Source organism: Aquarana catesbeiana, linkage group LG06 (assembly GCF_042186555.1).
Source record: "Aquarana catesbeiana isolate 2022-GZ linkage group LG06, ASM4218655v1, whole genome shotgun sequence".
Lineage (NCBI taxonomy): Eukaryota > Metazoa > Chordata > Amphibia > Anura > Ranidae > Aquarana > Aquarana catesbeiana.
In genome coordinates, this window is record NC_133329.1 from 101,719,420 (window position 1) to 101,741,494 (window position 22,075).

Consider the following 22,075-nt stretch of genomic DNA (forward strand, 5'->3'; position numbering starts at 1 on the left):
TTGCAGGAACCAGGTTTGAATGCAATGGTGAAGTTAAAACGGGAAAAGAAGAGACTCCACCTGGCTTGTCTGGGATTCAATCGTTTGGCATTCTGTAAGTACTGCAGATTTTATGGTCATTTTATGAAAATTGTTATGGAATGTGGGGAACCCTCCAAGAGATGACGCCACTCCTCCAACGCCAATTTAATCGCAAGAAGTTCCCGATCACCAATAGCGTAATTCTTCTCCACCTGAGAAAATTTTCTGGAGAAAAACGCACATGGTAGTCGTTTTTTTCCCAAAGGATTGAAGAAGCACAGCTCCCACCCCAGTTGAGGAAGCGTCCACTTCAATAAAAAATGGATCCCTCGGGTCAGGTCGCCTCAACAAAGGTCCAGAAATGAAGGCCTGTTTCAAAACATGAAAGGCAGAGACAGCTTCGGGGGACCACTCCTTTGCATTAGCACCCTTCTTGGTCAAGGCGATAATTGGCGCAGCAATAGAGGAGTAATTCCTAATGAACTGCCTGTAATAATTAGTGAACCCAAGAAAGCGCTGCGTGGCCTTGAGGCCGGCAGGAAGAGGCCAGTTGGTAATGGCCGAGACCTTCCCAGGATCCATACGAAGACCGAAGTTAGAGATGAAGCATCCCAGAAACAGGACTTCAGAGCATTCAAAAGAACATTTCTTCAGCTTGGCGTACAGATTATTTTCTCGAAGACGCTGAAGTACAATCCGGACATGGTCGCTGTGAACCGACAGACTATCCGAAAAGATGAGAATGTCATCCAGGTAGATGACAACAAATTGGTAAAGCAGATCCCTGAAGATTTCGTTAATAAAGTTTTGGAACACCTCTGGGGCGTTACTGAGGATATTGCAGGGACCAAACTAGGAAAAGGGGCCGATGTTTCATTTTTGTAGAAGTTGATGGGTCCTGATTTAAGAGGAGGCCAGTAGTATTTTCAGGCATGTTTTGGAACTTTTTTTTGCTAAAATTGAAGGTGATTTCACATTTGATTGCAAATATATGCAACCAATACCTCTGTTTTTTTTAATGAATTTGTTGAAATAGTTTAGACTCTCAATGAATTTCTTGCTACATATGTCTCCATTTGGAAACAATGTTAGAGTAGAGTTAGGGACCACACTTTGCAGAGGAGCCTTGACGTGGCAGTGTGGCTTCACATATATTTGCAAATGTATCCAATGTAAACCAAATTAAACTTTTTTTTATTTTGATGACTGGCTGGTAAGTGTTCCGGTGGATTCTGTGTATTGTATTTTTCTGTGAACTGCCATGCTTAAGCACTGAATCGCGCTTTTGAGCGTTATTGCAATACATGTTATCACAGGTTACATGCTTAGTGTGTTGCAGTGCCATTCATTGTCAATGGTACCTCAGCACATTGACCCAGCGCACTTCCAACACATACAGTGCCTTGAGAAAGTACACCCCTTTAAATTTTCCATGTTTTGTCATGTTACAACCAAAAACATAAATGTATTTTATTGGGATTTTATGTTATAGACCAAAACAAAGTGGCACATCGTTGTGAAGTGGAAGGAAAATGATAAATCGTTTTCAATTTTTTTTTACAAATAAATATGTGAAAAGTGTAGCGTGCATTTGTATTCAGCCCCCCTGAGTCAAAACTTTGTAGAACCACCTGTCGCTGCAAGTCTTTTTGGGGATATCTCTAACAGCTTTGCATATCTAGAGAATGACATTTTTGCCCATTCTTCTTTGCAAAACAGCTCAAGTTCTGTCAGATTGGATGGAGAGTTTCTGTGAATAGCAATTTTCAAGTCTTGCCACAGATTCTCAATTGGATTTAGGTCTGGACTTTGACTGGGCCAGTCTAACACATGAATATGCTTTTATCTAAACCATTCCATTGTAGCTCTGGCTGTATGTTTAGGGTCGTTGTCCTGCTGGAAGGTGAACCTCCGCCCCAGTCTCAAATCTTTTGCAGACTCTAACAGGTTTTCTTCTAAGATTGCCCTGTATTTGGCTCCATCCATCTTCCCATCAACTCTGACCAGCTTCTCTGTCCCTGCTGAAGAAAAGCATCCCAACAACATGATGCTGCCACCACCACGTTTCACGTTGGAAATGGTGTGTTCAGGGTGACGTACAATGTTATTTTTCCGCCATACATAGCGTTTTGCTTTTAGGCCAAAAAGTTCAATTTTGGTCTCATCTGACCAGAGCACCTTCTTCCACATGTTTGCTGTGTCCTCCACAAGGCAAATGGGACTTCTTATAGCTTTCTTTTAACAATGGCTTTCTTCTTGCCACTCTTCCATAAAGGCCTAATTTGTGGAGTGCACGACTGTTACATACCTTGTAGTAGAGCCTGACTTGTAGGAGGAGATCTCTCTTACAGCCCTGGCTCAGAAGCCACTGGTCTCATGAGCCAGTGAGGTAGGAGTGCCTGTGGAATCTGAAGTAGCTGGCACAGTGGTTGGATGATGACCCTCCAGGTATGGCTGGACTGCAGATGACAGCGGAGGCAGGTGCAGGTCATTGACCTGATGAGCTGGTAGATGCAGGATCAGCAGCAAGCTGGAGCAGGGTGAGACAAGCCAGGTCAACACAGGAGATACACAGAGAAAGGCAGCAGGCGGAGCAAGGTCAGACAAGCCGGGTCAGAGCAGGTAATCAGGCAGAGTAATGCAGCAGGCTGAAGCAGGATCAGATAAACAGGCAGAGGTTGGCAACGGGATATCGAGCAGGAGGTATATGCAGGGTCAAGGCAAGCCGAGGTCAGGATTGGCGATAGCAGGTAAGTCAATAGAGGCGGGTCGGTACAGGTGATCAGCTGGCAGATACAGGTCACTGGACGCAGGAGCTGCAGATCAAACAGCACTGCACAAGTGCAGCTGCTGTCCTTTTAAAGGCCTATTGGCGCCAAGCAGTGCTTAGCTCGCACGCGCGCATACACACGCCACTGTCTAATCTGACCAGTTCCATCATGGCAAGTCCCTGACAACAACTAATAGTTGTCCTGTGGACAGATTCTTCCACCTGAGCTGTGGATCTCTGCAGCTCCTCCAGAATTACCATGGACCTCTTGGCTGCTTCTCTGATTAATGCTCTCCTTGCCCAGCCTGTCAGTTTAGGTGGACGGCCATGTCTTGGTAGGTTTGCAGTTGTGCCATACTCTTTCCATTTTCGGATGATGGATTGAACAGATCTCCGTGAGATGTTCAAAGCTTGGGATATTTATTTATAACTTAACCCTGCTTTAAACTTCTCCACAACTTTATCCCTGACCTGTCTGGTGTGTTCATCAGTGCCCATCAGTGCAGCCTCATCAGGGCACATCAGTGAAGAACAAAAATTACTTAGTTTCTTTCTTAGTAAATTTTGTAAATAAGAAAAACGGTTTTCTTTCAAAATTTTCAGTCTTTTTTTATTTTTTTTGTAAAAAATAAAAAATCCAGCAGTGATTAATCACTTCAATACCGGGCACTTTCGGCCCTTCCTGCCCAGGACAATTTTCAGCTTTCAGCGCTGTCGCACTTTGAATGACAATTGCGCGGTCATGCAACACTGCACCCAAACTACATTTTTTCATTTTCTTCCCACAAATAGAGCTTTCTTTTGGTGGTATTTCATCACCACTGAGGTTTCTATTTTTTGCTAAACAAATTCAAAAAGACCGACATTTAAAAAAAAAAGTTTTTCTTTGTTTCGGTTATAAAATTTTGTTTTCTCCTTCACTGACGGGCACTGATGAGGCAGCACTGGTAAGGTGGCACTGATAAGGAGGCACTGATATGTAGAACTGATGAGCACTGCTAGGCGGCACTGATATGCAGCACTGATGGGCACCAATAAACGCCACTGATAGGTGGCACTGATTGGCACTGACAGGTGTCACTGATGGGCAGCACTGATGATGAGGTACTGCTGGGCAGTGATTGGCACTGTGGTGGGCACTGATTAGCACTTTCATTGGCACTGACAGCTGTTATTGATGGGGCACTGATTGGCAGCTGATGGGCACTGATTGGAAGCTGATGGGCACATCTGATGGGGACTGTACTGATAATCAATGTGTTGATTATCAGCACAGACCCACCTCTGACAGGGAGAGCCACCATTTGGCTCTCCCCGTCAGCGTGAACCAAGGAATGCCGTTTACCGGCACTTCCTGGTTCACGCGAGGGATCGTCCAGGGAGGAGGGCTAGCAGAGAGGTTGAGAGAAGGCTACGCGCTCGGAGCCGCTGCTCCTTCAATAGGCAAGGGCCCCAACATACAGGATTTAGCTGATTTAAAGTGTAAGTAAACCCTCCTGTTGTTTTCAGCCAAGGAAGCTGCCATCTTTGCCTCTGTTTAATCTACAACTGCCATGATGCTGCACATGTGATCAATTATGATACCAGCCATTGGCTGGTTTGACAGTTTGGTTAAGAGCACAACCAATGGGAGTGCTGCATTTCCGGCACGTGCCGGAAATTAAACTGTTTTATGGCTGGGTTTACTACCGCTTTAAATGAAATGTTCATTTGGGTTTTAATGGAGGAGAGTGTCAGAAGAGTGAAAGGAAGGAGAGTATGCCCACCTGAAGAAGGAGGCAGTAAAAATGTAATATATTACAGTTTACCAGTCCTAAGATGTGGTGGCCACATTAGTTTCTTATCTGATGATCCTGCCAGTAACATACTTCCTGTCCTAGGGTGACAAAGTTCATTCGCCATACTCTATGTATGGAAAAGCATCATAGGTACCCTTGGGCAAAAAGTGTGTTAGGACTATAGGACACCTGATCTTCATAACATAAGGGGCAGGTGTTCTGTAGTCTATAGAGGAGAACTCAGCAGGGCTGACAACAATGCTTGAGGTTTCAGTGCAGCAGAGGCACAGAGCACGGAAACACACAGGCTTAATGGATTTCTGGCAGGTATTTTTTTTTTTTATTGGACAAAATAGGAGAAGTTCATTGTTGGGGTTTGCATATCCTTTAACCCATTAATGTATTCCATATGTCGGCAGCACTGGGGGCTTTTACACACACTCCCTCCGCCATGTTCTTTGTATCACCTGTACAATTAAAGGGCCAGTCCATCCAAAAGTGATATTTCAGTTAAAAGTGGAGTCTGCTGGTCTTATGCCGCGTACACACGGTCGGACTTTTCGTCTACAAAAGTCCGACAGACTTTCGACTGACTTTTGTCAGACTTTTGGCGGACTTGCGGCAGACTTTCTTACGAACCGACTTGCCTACATACGATCACACAAAAGTCCGACGGATTCGTACGTGATGACGTACACCGGACTAAAATAAGGAAGTTGATAGCCAGTGGCCAATAGCTGCCCTAGTGTCGGTTTTTGTCCGTCGGACTAGCATACAGACGAGCGGATTTCCGGGTCCGGCGTAGTTACGGCGTAAAGATTTGAAGCATGTTTCAAATGTAAAGTCCGTCAGATTTGCGGCTGGAAAAGTCCGCTGAAAGTCCGGGGAAGCCCACACACGATCGGATTGTCAGCCAGCTTTAGTCCGTCGGACTTTTGTAGACGAAAAGTCCGACCGTGTGTACGCGGCATAAGTCGCCCATGGCTTCTTATGTCTCCTGTAGTATCATCACCTTACAATAGTCCCTTGCTCTATTCCTGCCCACAAGGAGGTGCTCCCATTTCTCCTGTTGCATGCACCATCCGATGAATCGCTCATCTGGGAGAGTCATCCCTCCATGTAATGGTTGGAGTAAATGTGAAGATCTGGGATCTCAGTTCCAGACATCTCATCACAACATATGAGATAGTTAGGTAGTATAACGCTCCTCCATCTATGTGACCCACAACAGAAATAACAGGCACCGCTCAAGGCTCCACCAGGTCCACCAGTGCTAAAAGTCCTAAAAGAAAGTCCTAAAAGTCGCACATCACAGCAAAACCGTGAGGAGGCACATGCCAGCCTCAGCCCGGGCTCCAATCAAGCCATGCCCCTCCAATGCGTTTCACTCTGCCCCCCCCCCCCCCCGGAACTTAATCATGGGGAATTAAGGCTCCTCCATCTATTAGTGAATGTTTTGGCTGGAGTGACCCTCCAAAAATGACCACACATAACATTTTCCTATATAACCATAACATTGCCTCTGCTCTGGTCTTGTCCAAGAAATCAGCACCAACCGACAGTCAATATTCTCAGCATTGGTGCCAGTTGACACACAAATAATCCTCAACATTGCGGTCAGTGGGCACAATAATAACCCCCAATGTTAGTGGATGCAATATTAACCCCTAACATTGGTGTCAGTAGGACACAGTAATAACTCTCAGCATTGGTGTCATTTGTATGAACAGGGGAATAGCTAGGTGTTATTCCATACCCGAGCAAATAGTAAACTAATTCGTTTATTTTAGGATCTGCTCCTTGTGAGGTTGAAACCTATGAGTGAAGATTTTGTGATGAACCGCTCTCCCTATTTGCATTAAATTAAATGAACCTTCTTAGCGGTAATCATGAGTGTGGAATTTTCCCTTTGCTTCATTTGCTATATGCTTAGCCTGCACCTGGTATTCATGCTCCGAGGAGAGCCTCGTGTCCATACATCCACCTGGAGCGGTGATCCCTTCCCCAATCCTGAGTGTGGCTCGGGGTAAATTTTCCATACCAAGAGAGGTAACCCTGAGCCACACTCGGGGCTGCATTGCAGTATCCAGGGAAAGTTACTTGTCCCCAGGATCCTGCGATGTCCCCCCGCTGTGTGCAGCGGCTGTGTCTTCTGCCCGCTGCTCTGTATGCCGGGCTCCGTTCCCTGCGAGTGGCGTGATGCAGGGGGGCAGAGCCCGGCGGGAAATTCAAAGAGGGCAAAAGACAGAATACATACAATACAGTAATGTAATCTGGAAGATTACAGTGTATCAAATCATTTCACATCCCTTTTGTCCCCAGTGTTTTGTCCAATGCCCTGCATGCACTTTTATATTATATATACTGTTCTTTCTGCCTGGAAACTGGAGAATGTCTATAGCAACCAAAAAATGTCCCTTTATGTCAAAAGCGTTTTAGACCAGCGATAAACAGCGATAATGAATTAGAACACTTGCAGAATTGAGCGATAGAGATTTGTGGGGAAATTCGTCATCAGACACTGAAAGTGATGACAGCGACAATTCTGCAACTGAGCAAATTTCAGTGCTTTTGAGTTGATTACATTATTGAATAAATGTTATTATTTTTAATAATTATTTATAATATTATAATTTATGAGTGTTTTTCAAACTTTATCATACCCGGGATGTCTACTCGACTCTTGTTTGGACAGATTTAAGAGAATTATTCCTAAGATTTACAGGCCTACAATATAAAACACCAAATTTCCATGCGAAACAATGTACCACTTTCAGCATCAAAAATCTGACATAATCATACCGTCAGGGAGGTTAAAGTGCACAGTGCAAAAACATACGCAACCACTAGGTGTCCCCAGTGGGTAAATACAATATATTAGGCAAATAATGAATGTGCATTAAGATATCAACTAGTATTCAAGAAGTGACAAATATTCAAATATTATGTCCAATGATAGTTCAAATGAGTGATAAAAGTGAAAAGAAGTCCAAGAAACCTTCATTAGATGGTTTCCAAAAGTGCAATGATGGCATGAATCCAACAATCAAGTGACTGAAATTTTCCTCCACCCACACCGGTCACTCAGCCTACTCACCAGATGTTAATGACCCCCCGAAAGTCATATACAGCAAATGGGGACACCTAGTGGTTGCGTATGTTTTTGCACTGTGCATTTTAATTTAATTTAATGTAAATAGGGAACGTGGTTCATCACAAAATCTCCATTGTTGTCATTTGACACAATAATAACCCCAACATTGGTGTCCGTGGACACAATAATACCCTGAAGCTGGATACCCACAGGAGACATTTGTGTTAGTGGTAATAATAAGCCCCGACATTTGTGCCAGTGGAAGGAATAACAACCCCGACTTTGGTGTCAGTGAATGGAAAAAAAGCCTCCTACATTGGTGTCACTGAATGCAATATTAACACCCGACATTGATGTGGACACAATATTAATCCCTAACATTGGTGTCAGTGGACTCGATATTAATCCCCCAACATTGTTGTCAGTGAATGCAATAATAACTCTCAGCATTGGTGTCAGTGGACAAAGTATTAACCCACAACATTGGTGTCAGTGGATGCAATTCTAACCCCCAACATTGGTGTCAGTGGACCCAATAATAACCCCCAACATTGGTGTCAGTGGACCCAATAATAACCCCCAACACTGATGTCAGCGGACACAATAATAACCCCCAACATGGTGTCAGTGGACCCAATAATAACCCCCAACACTGATGTCAGCGGACACAATAATAACCTGGAGCTGGATATCCGCAGGGGCCAGGTGACTCTGCTGGGAGATGTTAAGTATTGCATTTGGGTACCTACAGCCCTTATTCCTCTCTCCTTGTGTGCTAAGCAATAAATTCCTTAAAAAAAAATTAAAGTGACTGACGCTCAACGTTTCCCAATCCCTTTTAGCTTTGGACTCAGCCCTCGGGTAAATGTCAGCTCACCCAGCCACTAGGGGTCACTCAAATTCTCGTGGAAATTGGGGGGGAGGGATGCTACAGACACAAGACCTTAAATCTGGCACACACAATTAGATTATCGGATGAATGATCATCTGTTTTTTTTTTCCTGTTATGCCCCGTACACACGGTCGGATTTTCTGACGGAAAATGTGTGATAGGACCTTGTTGTCAGAAATTCCGACCATGTGTAGGCTCCATCACACATTTTCCATCGGATTTTCCGACACACAAAGTTTGAGAGCAGGATATAAAATTTTCCAACAACAAAATCCGTTGTCAGAAATTCTGATCATGTGTACACAAATCCGACGGACAAAGTGCCACGCATGCTCAGAATAAATAAAGAGATGAAATCTATTGGCCACTGCCCCGTTTATAGTCCCAACGTACGTGTTTTACGTCACCGCATTCAGAACGATCGGATTTTCCGACAACTTTGTGTGACCGTGTGTATGCAAGACAAGTTTGAGCCAACATCCGTCGGAAAAAATCCTAGGATTTTGTTGTCGGAATGTCCGATCAATGTCCGACCGTGTGTACGGGGCATTAGTCTTCATATTGAAAATGAAGAGGTTACTAACATTTAAAAATTCTCGAACGACAGAGTAAAAAAATCTAAAGTGATATAATATATTGTATTGTGTTTGTTTTGTGTTTCCAGACAAAAGTTGTACTGGTTAAATGAAAATCGTATGATCTGGTATTGTACGAGAAAAAATGTTGTGTTTGTCCCTTCGGATAATTTCGGACGAAAGCTGTGTACTAACGATCAGATAATCGTAGGATCGTTTCGAAAGCGGTATTTTTTGTACGATTTTCTGATTGTGTGTACGGTCCTTTAGTCAACTGGTAAAATCAGATCTGTCCACCAAGTTATCTTCACTACTGTAGATGAATTCAAGTAAAGTGATATAGACACGGCAGACACATCCAACCACTGATGCCTGCAAGATAGTCTCCCGAAGGTTATCAACAAGTGATCCACAAAGAAGGTCCCAGAAGAATGTATTTAGTGGAAAATTAAGACATCCAGCCCGATGAAGTGGAATATTACAGTACAGGCTAAATAAAGTCCATATATGTAACATGGATCATTCCAAACAGCAAAGGCCCCAAGAAGTGGACCATGTGTTCCACAGTCACTGTACAAGTCCACTAAAGAGTACATACATGTGATACTTGTCACTAAAAAGGTCCTCCAGGGGCAGTCCAGCATGTCATCCACAAATAAAAATAAAATGTGAATATCTCCTCCTTTTCTCATTACTTCTCCCATCTTTACATCCACCACTGTCATAAGATCCTTTCCTATCCATAAAAGTTATGTACTTCCCATTTGGGGATTTGGAATACGTTTTACAATTTACATAGTTATCAAGGCTGAAAAAAGACACCAGTCCATCCAGTTCAACCTGCGGTGTGTGAGTGTGCTTATGTCAATAGTACATTGTATATCTCTGTATGTTTTGATTGTTAAGGTGCCCCTCTAAAAGTTTTTTGAAACTATCAACGTTCCCTGCTGATACCACTGCTTATGGAAGAGAACTCCACATCCTTACGGTTCTAACAGCGAAGAACCCTCTACGCAGTTTAAGGTTCTCTTCCAATTTCAGTGAGTGCCGCATGTCTTTTTAAATTCCTTTTCACTGAAAAATAGGATTTTTGTAACAGCTTACCTGTAAAATCCTTTTAGGCACATGCAGATATGCATCTTTGATGTCGATTGACGCTAGCAGTTCTCCCCCTGTAGGGTGAAGACTACCGACCGGACTGACTCCATGCGAAAGGAGGGGATATTTAGGAATTGATTTAGACCCTTGAGATCTAGGATGGGTCTGACATCCCCATTTTGCTTTGACACCGTGAAGAGATTTGAATAAAACCGCAACCCGTGCTCCTCTGTGGGAATCTTTATGATCACCCCTTGAGACAACAACCGGTCTAGCGCCAGAAACAGAGACCTTCTCTTTACTGGATCTTTGGGAACGCTTGACTTCACAAAATGAGGCCATGAAAACTCTCGCAACTCTAGTTTGTAACCTAGAGATATAGTAGAGATGACCCATCTGTCCTGGATCTCCTCTTGCCAAGTTCCTCAGAACTGCAGAAGCCTTCCCCCCACTCAATCGAGCGTGGGCGCCCCTTCATAAGGAGGCCTTGGGACTCTTTAGTAGGTTTCTGCCTCCAGGACTTCTTGTGTCCCTGGGCTTGACCTTGAGCTTTCCCTCTTGACCTTGACGGCGGAGACCGTCGTGACTGCCTAGAGGCTGATGCCCCTGGCGCTGGAATGGAAGCCCGTTTAAAAGAAGGACGCCCACTCCTTCTGTTAACTGGTAAAAGAATACCCTTTCCCATTGAAATCTTTTGGATGTATTTGTCCAGATCATCCCCGAACAACCGAAACCAGCCAAAAGCTTCTTGCATGGCGCCTCGGCTGACCAATTTTTCAACCACAGGATTCTACGCATATGCACCAACAGGAGCGTAAGGCACGAGGCCCTGATGACTAGAATCCTTAATAGCGTCAACTGCAAAACATAATGCCCTTGGCAGCTCGGCTAAGTCTAGAGCTTGTTGAGCAGGAACAACCCTGAGTACCGGCTTCACTTGATCTTCTAGGAATCGACAAATGCCTATCGCTGCTACTGCAGGCTGAGCTACAGCACCTGCCATAGAAAAAGAGGTTTTCAATAAAGATTCCAGCCTCTTATTCATTGGATCCCTGAACATCTGAACATTGTGCACTGGACAAGTTAGACTTTTTTCACACAGGAGATAGCAGCATCAACTGCTGGCACACTCCACTTCTTATTGAATCTCTCTTCCATGGGATAAAGTGCAGAGAACTTTTTAGGAGGAAGAAAATGCTTATCTGGATGATTCCAATCCTCATATATAAGCTGTTCCAACATAGGATGGACAGGAAAGGCATGCAGAGCCTGCGGGGGCTTTAAAGAACCCAAGGAAGAAACAGCCCTTCCAGCCGGCTCCATTAAGGGCAACTTAAATGCTGAACGAACCATTTCTGTAAGAGATTGAACTAGCAATTTTTCAGATTGTGAGGCTGATAAGGAGAGGAATCATCAGTCTGTCCCTCTTCTTTATCCCCTGGTGGACTTATCCTCCATTGGCCACTGCTGCTCTGTAGCCTGAGGACCCGGGGTGGGGGAGGGAGTCCTACCACGCTTCCTTCCACCTTGGGAAGAAAATGCGATTAAAGTCGCTAACCGCTCTTCCAAACCTATTAGAGCTTAAGAAAGAACTTCCTCAGTAATATAGGCAGAGGCTGGGAGTTGGAGGCAGCTGCAGCACCTTACAGTCCCGCTGACTCACCCTGTTCAGCCCCATCTGGTTTTTCCGGAGAGGATGGCACTGAGGAGGCATGACCAGGATCCCCAGAGCCTGATGCCTTTGGAGCCTTTTTTGAAGAATTTGCCCCTGTTTTAGCAGCCTTTGTCCCCAAATTCTTGGAGGTCATAGTCCTAAGCACAAAAGCAGAGGTACTATAAAAGAACGCATCCACTGCTGAAACTATAATCTAGCAAAGTAATGCTGCTATCCACTGTTCAGCCTGATGCAAGTAAATGTGTCACTGGGAGTGCCTGTTTCAACCACTCACGTGCCCCCAGTGCTCCTGTGTCCCTTCGTCAGTTCATACCTCTTATGGGGTAATGTTTTTATGGGGTGAACACGCCGCCGCACTAAGCCACACCCCTCCTCCCCTCCCTGGAACCCCCTGACCTTCAAATCTCTGTTTTCCACGTGAGCGCCACTCGGGATCTGGCGTGGGGAGAGAAGGGAGGGAGAAACTCTCCAGGACCCCCCAGGGGGGAGGAAAAAAGAGCGCCCACAGCCGCCTTAAGACCGGGACCGCGCCGACTGCCGGGGGGGGGGGGGGAGACCACATCCACAGCCTGCTGTTTTACTAACAATCCCCCCTCAACATCACCCAAATGGCTGGACTGCACCCAGGAGGAAGCCTGCACACAAGCCTGCTGAACTTCAGCGACACACTGAAGGGCATGGACCAGGTATGTTGCTTTCACACCCTCTAGTGGCGAAAATTAGGCATGACACTACTAAAAGAAATCCATAAGTAAATTTAAAGTTCCTTAGGAATCTTCACTTACCTCTCCCGCCGCAGGATTCTGCTGATAACAGTCAGACCCAATCTTCGCCCATCACGGCGGGCCATGTCAGGGACCGGGTTCCTCTTAATAGGGTTTCCACTCCCCTATACTTGTATCGCACCCTGCAAGAACAATCTTTGGTATCTGGTGCATAACCAAAGCACTGGTTTCCAGGGTCCAGCCCTCCTAAGAGAAACATTACAGACAAAACCTTGTTCTTCTTTTCCGAGGCCCGGGAACCATCCACTTTGGCCTCAATGGCACTTTGGATTGATCCGGTTGCATAGTTCGCTTGATTCCAGAGGATCCTCCAGTGCAACTCTTCAAACACTTCTTTAACCATGACCAACACCTTAGACACTGGCGAAAAAACTGAGGTACTCCCAGTATGGGAGGGGTTATATAGGGGAGGGGACTTCCTGTCTTGGGTCTGCCAGTGTCCATCACCCGAAGGTGGCCTATATACCCACATAGTTATTACTATGCAGCTCTGCGTCCCGTGATGTACGAAAAAGAAACTAACACTGCACATCACCCTGAACACACCATCCCTACCGTGAAACATGGTGGTGGCAGCATCATGTTGTGAGGATGCTTTTCTTCAGCAGGGACAGGGAAGCTGGTCAGAGTTGATGGGAAGATGGCTGGAGTCAAATACAGGGCAAACTTAGAAGAAAACCTGTTAGAGTCTGGAAAAGACTTGAGGTTCACCTTCCAGCAGGACAACGACCCTAAACATACAGCCAGAGCTACAATGGAATGGTTTAGATCAAAGAATATTCATGTGTTAGAATGGCCCAGTCAAAGTCCAGATCTAAATCCAGTTGAGAATCTGTGGCAAGACATGAAAATTGCTGTTCACAGACGCTCTCCATCCAATCTGACAGAGCTTGAGCTATTTTGCAAAGAAGAATGGGCAAAAAATATCCCTCTCTAGATGTGCAAAGCTGGTAGAGACATCCCCAAAAAGACTTGCAGCTGTAATTGTAGTGAAAGGAGGTTCTACAAAGTATTGACTCAGGGGGGCGCCATACAAATGTACACCACACTTTTCACATATTTATTTGTAAAAAATGTTGAAAACCATTTATCATTCTCCTTCCACTTCACAATTATGTGCCACTTTGTGTTGGTCTATCACATACAATCTCAATAACATACATTTATGTTTTTGGTTGTAACATGAAAAAATGTGGAATATTTCAAGGGATATGAATACTTTTTCAAGTCACTGTACTTATGTGAGTGAGATCTTTTTACATTGTTTAAATAAATGCTCACATTGACATACTACACCAGAGAAGTGGTGCTGTCTGTAGTGGTGTATTTTGGTTTCGTGCTGCCCTAGGCAAAACTAAAATCAGGTGCCCCCCACCTATTTAAATTTGTCCCACCCTTTCCATCTTTAGTGGCTATTCGTGGTCTCTGGTTACTATGCAGGGTCTCTGATGACTGTAAGGGGCCTCTGGTGGATGTGTAGGGTCTCTAGTGGGCTATGCAGGGTCTCTGGTGGACTGTGGGGTAGTAACAACCCCCCCGTTACTCTGCTACAATGTACCCCCAAACCCCTCCTGCTAGTCTGCCTTAGTGCTCCCCCCAACCCCCCCCCCACTAGTCTGCCTCAGTGCTCCCCCAATCCCCGCCCGTAGTCTGTTACAATGCAAACCCCCCCGCTCACCTGCTACAATGCCCCACGCCCCCTCCCCCAGCTAGAAGGAGAGATAGGAATAGGAAGGAGAGAGAGGTGGGGGACATGGAAAATGAGAGAAATGGAAGGGAAAGAGGTAGAGGGAGAGAGATTGGACCCTGGTATTAACAAATCTATTATATAATTACTGAAAATCAAATATGGTTTACAGCAGAGGCGTTGCTAGGTCTACAAAAGATCTGGGGCTAGAGCCCATAGCAGAGTAGTAAAGAAAGTCATACACTTGGGCGGGCATACACATGTATATAATATACGCGCGTGTGTGTATATATATATATCCCCAGAGAGCCCCCCAATTACATCAGGGTCCCTAGAGAGCCCCCTTACATCAGGGTCCCCAGATAGCCCCCCTTACATCAGGGTCCCCAGATAGCCCCCCTTACATCATGGTCCCCAGAGAGAGCCCCCTCCCCTTGGTGACCCCTGCAGAGACTCGGGGCTATGGGCTCCAGATTCGGGGCTATAGCCCCAAAAGCCACCCCCTAGCAACACCACTGGTTTACAGATAAGGACATATAAAAGCTGTGAATGTGTGACTTTCACCAAGCATTCATTGGGGTAAGTCAATCAGTCAATCATTGTCAGAGTCATTTGCACATGTTTAAAAAATTATTTTAGGCCTGAAGATTAGTAAAGGAAAAAAAAAAACTTTATATATTTTCTGAAAGCAGAGACCTTGGAGAATAAAATGGTCTAAGTTAAAACATTTTATGTACCCAACGACATTTGCGCAACTATTTATCAAGGGTAAAATATAAGTATAAAATACAGTAAAGTTAATTTTACGCTAGACATACGCAATATATTACCCAACTTCTGGTAAAATATAAAAGATGAGGTCGCACAAAGCAAATAGATCCCCAACATGTCAAGCTTTACATTTACTTGCTCCCGTAAACAAACCAAAGAACAAACCCCCATAAACAATCCAACAATGAACTTCGGCACCCTATATTTTCCATAGGCGACGCTGTGGTTTGTACACAACTTATAACGTCAACAAACTATGGTATATGTATACTATATAATATATACTAGTAAAGGCGGTGATCAGCCACTTATAGTGGGACTGTAATAGTGTGGCGGATAATCTGACACTAACTGACACTGGAGGATAGAAGGAGAGACTCCCTGGTGCCACACATCCAGGGGGTTGTGTGATGATGAGAGAGACTACCTTAGCCTGGGCTATCACCAGGCAACGCCCCCAACATGGTTTGCTCTGCCCCCTGAAGCTTAGTTATAACTGACACTGAGTGGGAACTGATACCACCAGTGACCATAATACAGTGATCAATGATATTACTATACACTATCACTGTACTAATGACACTGGCTGGAAAGAGGTTAACATCTCGGGGTGATCAAGGGGTTAAGTGAGTGCCTAGCAAGTGTTAATTTGTGTAATGTGTGCTGATTTTTACTAAAAATCTCTTTCTTCCTTCTCCCTTTTTATCAGTAAGCAATTTTCTTTTGTTCTTAAAGTATATGTGAACCTTATAAAGCAACCCATTCAGTTAAAAATAGAAATTTAAGGCAACCATAGCTATAAATAATTTTTTCCCTTTTTGTTATAAAAGATTACATGACCTCTGTTCACAGCTGCAGAAGAGGCTTAGAATGGTGGGGGTGAAAAAAACAGCAGTACACTGATCTTTCCAGAGAATATCTGGTGTGTGTGTGTGTGTGTGTGTAGGGGGAGTCAGCACAAGTCTGATGATTGGAGGACAGGCAGGCCGTTCTTCCAGTACAGCCAGAAAACTGACCACACCGGGATGGATGGGTGCTCTAATGCATAGCGTGGTCAGTTTGAGATAGGAAAGCAGAGACACTGGCAGGAACACCAGGGATTTCACACAAAGGAAGCTATACAAAGAGAACAGGATACTTTTTAACACAAGTACAAGGTACAACATACACATATCAAGAATATGAAATGTTGGAGTAAGATTCTTTAGGACACTGCAGTTTGCAACTAATTTATCACAGGAGGTCTAGCTGGCCACCAAAATGGGCAGTGTGTCTAGGCTCCTCTAACGCAAGCAGTGCACAGTGGATACATTACCAATGGCTTCCTTGAGGTATCTCTGTCCTATCAGTTTCAGATACTCCTCTATGGCTTTAGTTGCCATATGGAGAATAAGGTGTTCTCTATCAAGGAAACAATTAACCTGTCATAGCCATATCCGAGAGGAAGTTCTGAGAAGAAAGAGAGATAGGAGTAACAGAAAGTTAAAATAAAATAACAGTTCTGCTGAGTACAATGGTTAGTTTATGTGTCCTTGTGAAACCCCTTGGATAACAGGCCCAGACCATACATCGGTCAGCCATAACATTATGAACACTGACAGGTAGAGTAAATAACATCAATTATCTTGTTACAATGGCATCTAAAAGTGGGTTGGATATATTAGGCAGTAGGTGAACATGTTTTCCCTGTAGTTGATGCACTTAAAGCAGCAAAAATGGGCAAGCATAAGGATTTGAGCGACTTTGACAAGGGCCAAATTGTAATGAATAGATGACTGGGTCAGAGCATCTCCAAAACTGCAGCTCTTGTGGGATGTTCCCAGACTTCCATGATCAGGACTCAGGACCTACCAAAAGTGGTCCAAGGAAAGAAAGCTGGCAAACCGGTAACAGGGTCAAGGGCAGCCAAGGTTTATTGATGCACGTGGGGAGTGAAGGCTGAACTGATCGAAAAGAAAAGCTACTTTAGCTCTTCTATTGCTGAAAAAAAGTTAACGCCGGTTCCAATAAAAATGTGTCAGAACACACAGTACATCGCAGTATGGGGCGTATGGGACATATGGGGCAGCATATCCACAGACCGGTCAGGGTCCCACCACTGGCTCCTGTCCAAAAAATACAGGACAGTCAAGTTCCTCCACCCCAAACTCACTCATCCATGTCTTTATGGACCTTGCTTTGTGCACTGGTCCAAATCATTTAGTCATTTGGTGGATGGAAGATTATGGTGTGAGTTGCCATCTAGATAAAGGAAGGCCCGTAGACGTGGTGTATCTGGATTTTGCAAAAGCATTTGACACAGTTCCCCATAAACGTTTACTGTACAAAATAGGGTCCGTTGGCATGGACCATAGGGTGAGTACATGGATTGAAAACTGGCTACAAGGGCGTGTTCAGAGGGTGGTGATAAATGGGGAGTACTCAGAATGGTCAGGGGTGGGTAGTGGGGTTCCCCAGGGTTCTGTGCTGGGGCCAATCCTATTTAATTTGTTTATAAACGATCTGGAGGATGGGATAAACAGTTCAATCTCTGTATTTGCAGACGATACTAAGCTAAGCAGGGCAATAACTTCTCCGCAGGACGTGGAAACCTTGCAAAAAGACCTGAACAAATGAATGGGGTGGGCGACTACATGGCAAATGAGGTTCAATGTACAAAAATTTAAAATAATGCATTTGGGTGGCAAAAATATGAATGCAATCTATACACTGGGGGGAGAACCTCTGGGGGAATCTAGGATGGAAAAGGACCTGGGGGTCCTAGTAGATGATAGGCTCAGCAATGGCATGCAATGCCAAGCTGCTGCTAATAAGGCAAACAGAATATTGGCATGTATTAAAAGGGGGATCAACTCCAGAGATAAAACGATAATTCTCCCGCTCTACAAGACTCTGGTCCGGCCGCACCTGGAGTATGCTGTCCAGTTCTGGGCACCAGTCCTCAGGAAGGATGTACTGGAAATGGAGCGAGTACAAAGAAGGGCAACAAAGCTAATAAAGGGTCTGGAGGATCTTAGTTATGAGGAAAGGTTGCGAGCGTTGAACTTATTCTCTCTGGAGAAGAGACGCTTGAGAGGGGATATGATTTCAATTTACAAATACTGTACTGGTGACCCCACAATAGGGATAAAACTTTTTCGCAGAAGAGAGTTTAATAAGACTCTGGGCCACTCATTACAATTAGAAGAAAAGAGGTTTAACCTTAAACTACATTGAGGGTTCTTTACTGTAAGAGCGGTAAGGATGTGGAATTCCCTTCCACAGGCGGTGGTCTCAGCGGGGAGCATTGATAGCTTCAAGAAACTATTAGATAATCACCTGAATGACCGCAACATACAGGGATATGTAAGGTAATACTGACACATAATCACACACATAGGTTGGACGTGTGTCTTTTTTCAACCTCACCTACTATGTAACTATGTAACTATGTGTGGGGTTGCTTTTCAGGGGTTGGGCTTGGCCCCTTGATTCCAAAAAAGGGAACTCTTAATACATCAGCATACCGAGACATCTTGGACAATTTAATGATCTCAACTTTGTGGGAACAGTCTGGGGGTGGCCCCTTCCTGTTCCAACATGACTGCGCACCAGTGCACAAAGCAAGGTCCATAAAGACATGGATGAGCGGGTTTGGGGTGGAGGAACTTGACTAGTGTTCTATCAGGTTGAGCCCTGACCTCTAGAACACCTTTGGGATGAATAAGAGTGGAGACTACGAGCCAGGCCTCCTCGTCCACATTAGGGATGAGCCGAGCACCCCCCTCGCACCAGAACCTGCGAACGGACCGAAAATTCACACAAACGTTAGAACCCCATTGACGTCTATGGGACTCGAAAGTTCGAAATCAAAAGTGCTAATTTTAAAGGCTAATTTGCATGGTATTGTCCTAAAAAGGGTTTGGGGACCCGGGTCCTGCCCCAGGGGACATGTATCAATGCACAAAAAAAGTTTTAAAAACGGCCATTTATTCGGGAGCAGTGATTTTAATGATGCTTAAAGTGGAAAAAAAAGTGAAATATTCCTTTAAATATCAGACCTGGGGGGTGTCTATAGTATGCCTGTAAAGTGGCGCGTGTTTCCCGTGCTTAGAACAGTCCCTGCACAAAATGTCATTTTTAAAGTAATAAAAGTCATTTAAAACTGCTTATGGCTTTAATGTAATGTCCGGTGCTGGCAATATGGATGAAAATCAGTGAGACAAACAGCATGGGTACCCCCCAGTCCATTACCAGTCCCTTTGGGTCTTGTATGGATATTAAGGGGAACCCCGCACCCAAATTAAAAAAGGAAAGGTGTGGGGCCCCCAGGCCCTATATACTCTGAACAGCAGTATACAGACAAACAAGACAGGGACTGTAGGTTTGTTGTTAAGTAGAATCTTTTTGTAATTTTGAACTGGTAAATTTTTAACGTGTAGCTCCACCCAAAAAATCTATTTTAGGCTTTTTGGAAAACATAGGGAAGGGTTATCACCCCTGTGACATTTGTTTTGCTGTCTGTGCTCCTCTTCAGAAGATTTCACCTCACTTTCTGTCCCAATGACAAATGTTTTTTGACAATTTGGGGTTTTTAGTGAAACAAGGATTGGTGATAAAGCATCAGTGGAGAGGAGACACGTTTTTCCCATATTACCTCTTACAGGAGAGAATTTCCCTTCCTAGGGGTAGATTTCATCTCACTTCCTGTTGTCTCCTTCTGTTTGCAAGTAGGAGCCGTTCAACAGGGACATGTAATTACAATTCTTGATCTAATATTTCACAGCAGGGCCCTGTTAGGGCTTATAGTGTTGTGGCCACAACAACACCTAAGGCCCAAATTTCTGCTGAGTATATAGGGCAGGCCTCTACTTTCAAACATCCAACTTACAAACGACTCCTACTTGCAAATGGAGGGAGACAACAGGAAGTGAGATGAAATCTACCCCTAGGAAGGGAAATTCTCTCCTGTAAGAGTTAATATGGGAAAAATGTTTCTCCTTTCCACTGATGCTTTATCACCAATCCTTGTTTAATGGCTCTCTGTGGAGCGATCGCGGGTAGTCGGCGTACATCACGGCCGCTAGGCACGCACATCGGCTCCGGCCACGCGCTGTGCACATGCCCACTGTATCTATTGCACGAAGTGACGTACACCTAGGGTTACCTCTCTTGGTATGGAAAATTCACCCCGAGCCACACTCAGGATTGGGGAAGGGATCACCGCTCCAGGTGGATGTATGGACACGAGGCTCTCCTCGGAGCATGAATACCAGGTGCAGGCTAAGCATATAGCAAACGAAGCAAAGGGAAAATTCCACACTCATGATTACCGCTAAGAAGGTTCATTTAATTTAATGCAAATAGGGAGAGCGGTTCATCACAAAATCTTCACTCATAGGTTTCAACCTCACAAGGAGCAGATCCTAAAATAAACGAATTAGTTTACTATTTGCTCGGGTATGGAATAACACCTAGCTATTCCCCTGTTCATACAAATGACACCAATGCTGAGAGTTATTACTGTGTCCTACTGACACCAATGTTAGGGGTTAATATTGCATCCACTAACATTGGGGGTTATTATTGTGCCCACTGACCGCAATGTTGAGGATTATTTGTGTGTCAACTGGCACCAATGCTGAGAATATTGACTGTCGGTTGGTGCTGATTTCCTGGACAAGACCAGAGCAGAGGCAATGTTATGGTTATATAGGAAAATGTTATGTGTGGTCATTTTTGGAGGGTCACTCCAGCCAAAACATTCAGTAATAGATGGAGGAGCCTTAATTCCCCATGATTAAGTTCCGGGGGGGGGGGGGCAGAGTGAAACGCATTGGAGGGGCATGGCTTGATTGGAGCCCGGGCTGAGGCTGGCATGTGCCTCCTCACGGTTTTGCTGTGATGTGCGACTTTTAGGACTTTCTTTTAGGACTTTTAGCACTGGTGGACCTGGTGGAGCCTTGAGCGGTGCCTGTTATTTCTGTTGTGGGTCACATAGATGGAGGAGCGTTATACTACCTATCTCATATGTTGTGATGAGATGTCTGGAACTGAGATCCCAGATCTTCACATTTACTCCAACCATTACATGGAGGGATGACTCTCCCAGATGAGCGATTCATCGGATGGTGCATGCAACAGGAGAAATGGGAGCACCTCCTTGTGGGCAGGAATAGAGCAAGGAACTATTGTAAGGTGATGATACTACAGGAGACATAAGAAGCCATGGGCGACTTATGCCGCGTACACACGGTCGGACTTTTCGTCTACAAAAGTCCGACGGACTAAAGCTGGCTGACAATCCGATCGTGTGTGGGCTTCCTCGGACTTTCAGCGGACTTTTCCAGCCGCAAATCTGACGGACTTTAGATTTGAAACATGCTTCAAATCTTTACGCCGTAACTACGCCGGACCCGGAAATCCGCTCGTCTGTATGCTAGTCCGACGGACAAAATCCACGCTAGGGCAGCTATTGGCCACTGGCTATCAACTTCCTTATTTTAGTCCGGTGTACGTCATCACGTACGAATCCGTCGGACTTTTGTGTGATCGTATGTAGGCAAGTCGGTTCGTAAGAAAGTCTGCCGCAAGTCCGCCAAAAGTCTGACAAAAGTCAGTCGAAAGTCTGTCGGACTTTTGTAGACGAAAAGTCCGACCGTGTGTACGCGGCATAAGACCAGCAGACTCCACTTTTAACTGAAATATCACTTTTGGATGGACTGGCCCTTTAATTGTACAGGTGATACAAAGAACATGGCGGAGGGAGTGTGTGTAAAACCCCCCAGTGCTGCCGACATATGGAATACATTAATGGGTTAAAGGATATGCAAACCCCAACAATGAACTTCTCCTATTTTGTCCAATAAAAAAAAAAAATACCTGCCAGAAATCCATTAAGCCTGTGTGTTTCCGTGCTCTGTGCCTCTGCTGCACTGAAACCTCAAGCA